Source organism: Cryptomeria japonica, chromosome 3 (genome assembly GCF_030272615.1).
Source record: "Cryptomeria japonica chromosome 3, Sugi_1.0, whole genome shotgun sequence".
NCBI lineage: Eukaryota > Viridiplantae > Streptophyta > Pinopsida > Cupressales > Cupressaceae > Cryptomeria > Cryptomeria japonica.
In genome coordinates, this window is record NC_081407.1 from 572,258,654 (window position 1) to 572,263,463 (window position 4,810).

Below are 4,810 nucleotides of genomic sequence, written 5' to 3' on the forward strand. Positions count from 1 at the left end.
ATGTGGGATAAATTGGAAACTCTGAATGAAGGTGATCCTACTGTCAAAATTGCTAAACTTGACGGTTACCGGGTAAGATATGAGAACTTGAAGATGGAAGCTAATGAAAGAATTTCTACATTTATGGAAAGAGTAAATGAGAATGTCATGGGAATTCAATGTTGTGGAGGATCTTTGAGTGAAGATGAAATAGTTTCCAAAGTCTTGAGAGCCCTTCCACCAGCTTACAAGATGAAGGAAACTTCAATTAATGAATTGAGAACAATGGCAAACACTTCATTTTATAGAGACATTCTGATTGGGAAATTATCTGCTTTTGAGCTTGAAGAATTTGAACCTTTTGGAGCTACAAAATCTAAAGCTACTTTTCATGCATCGTCATCTACCAGCAAAAGTGATTGGAAATCCTTATATGCAAAAGAATTAAAAGATATGAGGAAAGAGGATGAATAATTTGAGCAATTTGAAGCCTTATTTGCTCTAAGAGTACCTAAAGGACTGACAGGAAGTAAGTATGAAGGAAAAACACCTTTTAAATGTTTTGCATGTAATAAGATTGGTCATTTTGCATCTAGATGTCCTAAAAGGAATGCAAGATTTGAAAAAAGAGTTAAGATATCATTTAAGCCTAATCAGAATAGATATAGATTCAAGAAAAATAAACAATGCTACATAGCGGATGAGGAAGGAGTAAGTGATGACCTGAGGATGAACCGGCAGCAGACTTTGCTAGTGGATCCGACAATGGAAAGGAATGGATGTTCTATGCTTTAAAGGAAGATGAACAAGAACCGGCTATCATGAATGAAGAAAAAGCCCTAGCAGCAAAAGTTGAAGATAGGGATGAATGGGTAATTGATGGTGGATGCTCACATCATATGAATAGAGATAAAAGACAATTTATTTCCCTGCAAGAATACAATGGCGGTCAAGTCAAAATTGGAGATGACAAATCATGTATGATCAAAGGTAGAGGTATTATTTCTCTAGATGGAAAGAAAAATACTGATAATATATATTATGTAGAAGGTATAAAGCATAATCTTTTAAGTGCTGGTCTTGGTAGTCAAGGGTTTCCAACTTCAGTTTAAAGATAGAAAATGCAAAATCATTAACAAATCTGGTTTGGAGATTGCAACCAGTACTCAGACTGGAGGTAATATCTTTTACTTGAACAATGGTAATAAGACATCTTTGATTGCTCATATTGATGAGATTTAGTTATGGCATAAGAGGTTGTGTCATGTTAATTTTGATTGTATTGTTAAGATCAGTTCATCTAAGGCAGTTAGAGATATACCTAAGATTATGAAGCCTCATAATCTGGTATGTAAGGAATGTCAATTGGGAAAGAAAGTTATAACTTGTTTTAAGAGCATACATGATAAATCTAATGATGTACTTGATTTGATTCACATTGACTTATGTGGTCCAATAAGGACTAGAATCTTTCAAGGTGATAGGTATTTCATGTTGATAATTGATGACTATTCTAGAATGATGTGGGTGACTTTTCTTAGGGAGAAGTCTGAAGCTTTTGAGAAATTCAAAATCTTTAAAGAAAAGGTGGAAACATAAACTAGATTGAAAATCAAATGTCTGAGATCAAATTAAGGCGATGAGTTCACTTCTCATGAATTTAACAGTTATTGTGAGACAAATGGAATTAGGAGACAATTATCTACACCTCAGACTCCTCAACAGAATGGAGTAGTGGAAAGAAAGAACAGAACCATTTTAGATGTAACTAGAACAATTAAGATGGAATCCAAATTGCCTCACATCTACTAGAGAGAAGCAGTGAGTACAACAGTCTACACATTCAACAGAGTTCACATCAAAGGTGAAATCGGTAAAACTCCTTATGAATTATGGTTTGGACATACACCTACTGTTAAATATTTCATAATTTTTGGAAGTAAATGTTATATCAAAAGGGATGACTCAATTGGGAAGTTTGATCCTAGATGTGATGAAGGGATATTTCTTGGATATTCAATTCAAAGAAAAGCATATAGATGTTATAACGAAAGATTGCAGAAAATTGTGGAGAGCGCAAATGTGAAAGTGGATGAACAATACAAAAATCATTCTATATCATATGACAGGGAACCGACAGTGGAAATGGTCATAACTGAATCAGCAATGGCTTAACTGGTACAAGAAACTAAGACAGTTACACTGGCACAATTAGAAAATTCAACTCTGACTGATGATCAGAATAGTGAACCTGAAGTTTAGAATACACCAAGTTATGTAAGGTTAAATCATTCTGAAGAACAAATCATTGGAGATAGGAACAAGGGACTTATGACAAGAAGAAGACTGGCAAATGAAGAGGTATGTCTTATTTCTCAAATTGAACTAGCATCTATTATTGAATCTTGTAAAGATAAGCATTGGTTAAAGGCTATGGAAGATGAATTAGATCAGATAGAGAAGAATGAGACTTGGACTTTAGTTCCTCGGCCTAAAAATAAGAATGTTATTGGAATTAAATGGGTTTTTAGGAATAAACTAAATGAGGATAGTCAATTTGTAAGGAAAAAGGCTAGATTGGTTTGTAAAGGATATTCTCAAATGGATGGAATTGATTATGGTGAGACATTTGCACCTGTAGCTAGAATTGAAGTTGTTAGACTATTTCTTGTCTATCCAGCTTATAAGAACTATAAAGTCTATCAAATGGATGTTAAATGTGCATTTTTGAATGGTGAACTTGAGGAAGAGGTATACATTGGGAATCCTAATGGATTTTCACTGATAGATGATAAAGATATGGTTTGCAGTTTAAGGAAAACTTTATATGGATTGAAACAAGCTCCTAGAGCTTGGTATGCAAGGTTGGATAAATATCTTTTGAAGCTTGGTTTTACTAAAGACAGTGCTGACAGTAATCTATATTATAAGATCACTGATGATGATATTTTGATTATTGAAGTATTTATTGATGATATCATTTTTGGAGGTTAAGATAAACTTGTAAAGTGGAAAAATCACGATCGAACCCTAGTTGCTCTCCCCTCTTCCGACTCCGAGGAGAGAGAAGGGAGGTTAGCTAGGATTCGATGGTTTTTCACTTAGGGGAGAGACTTTACATTCAAAAGAGGGGTTGAAACTCATAAGATCCAATCCCACACAATGTAAGATTGGATGCTAAATGAATTTCAAGGGTTAGGAAAGCAAGGCTACCCTCTTTTGTAAAGAATGTTGTTAAGGAAATTAAGCTAGGAATGCATAGAAAGTCATAAAGATTCGCTTATAAACTGAGTTCAGGTTATAGGATGAAGCTGCGGACCTAGAATTAGCAGTAAAATGTCGACACGGTGCTGTCCTGCAAATTTGAGCAAAAGTTGTCAGGACGATGGCGCCCGGCGCCACGATCCTCCGAAAAATCCGCGAAACGAAGGGGGATCTGTTTGTCTCTGCACAAGGATTCCAGATCTTCAATTTCAGCCGCGTACCTGCAACCTACACACAGAAAAGCGAAGATGATTGGGGGGTTAGGGATTAGGGGTTTGCCTTTAGGTCAAACCCCGGTTTTGGAATTAACCAAGAAATGAGCAAGAGCTGTAAATGTAAATGACTGTAAAACAAGTACTAATACCTTGTTCTAAGGATGTTTGTATCCTTATGTGCGAAGGTTTAGATGTTGTATGTTGTATGTTGTAGTAGTATGTTGTATGTAGCATGTAGTATGTGATCTCCTCTTCAATGGTTGAATCCTTGTCTTGAATGCAACACTTAGCCTTGAATGGAGACTTGAAATGATCAATTGCTTGAAGGAATGCTTGAATGCTTGAATGCTTGAGTATAATTTCCACGCTTTGTACATATATCCTCTTCATCCCAAATGAGAGAGAAAAATGTAGTTTATATACTTGTCATTTAGGGGCTGATAGACTGATTTTCCCGACCTTAGGCCTACCAGGAAATGTAATTTCCAATTTGCAAACAAAAAGACCCGAGACCCCTTAGGAGACCGGGCCCAAAATAGGACCCAGGGACCAGGGCGTTGGGCGCCATGGTCCTGGGGACCAGGGCACTGGGCGCTCTGGTCCCACCTCCTGGGACAGCAGGGTGCAAGGAGGTTCAGGCCAGGGTGCTTGAAAAATGCAGTTTTCAGTGTCGTGAGCAAGTTTCAGGGTCTCCATTCAGGTTGCATGTTGCGTCGCCATCGTGAAGACCGAAATGCAGTCGAAATTGCAAGTGTCGCAATTTTAGGATGCTACATTTAGCCCCCACTTTAGCGGGAGTATGTATGCTCATACTTCCGGTAAAGTACAAGGAAACAATATTGAAAGACTTTCACCATGTCAAGGAGGCAAGACACACCAAGCCCCCAGTGGACTAAGGATCTTACGACTTCGATTGACAAAGTAAAAGGGAAGATCACGAAGGAGAACCATGACTGTCAGTAGTAAGGCTCCCTCACTATGAGTCATGCAAGAAAGATATCAAAAATTTTCAAGGCAAGGCTAAATTTGCCAAGAAATTTTCAAGTATCTTGAAAAGATATGAACGGGATGTATGCCCCCCTACGTTAAAGCGATCGCACATGCCTCACCGGGGGTGATTGTTTTAACGTAGTGATACACATAAGAAATGAGAAAGGAAAGGAGCACATTATCGCAAGGATTTAGCCCCCAAGTGTGAGATAAGCCCAAGGATAATAGACACAAAACACAAAGCACGAGGTGACTTCGCTTTCCTCGGGGTCAGTATGCTGTATGATAATTCATGTATATATATCATATGTATGTATGCATAATTGTTCTTCATTCCCCAATCAAGGAAGGTCACCTAGAAG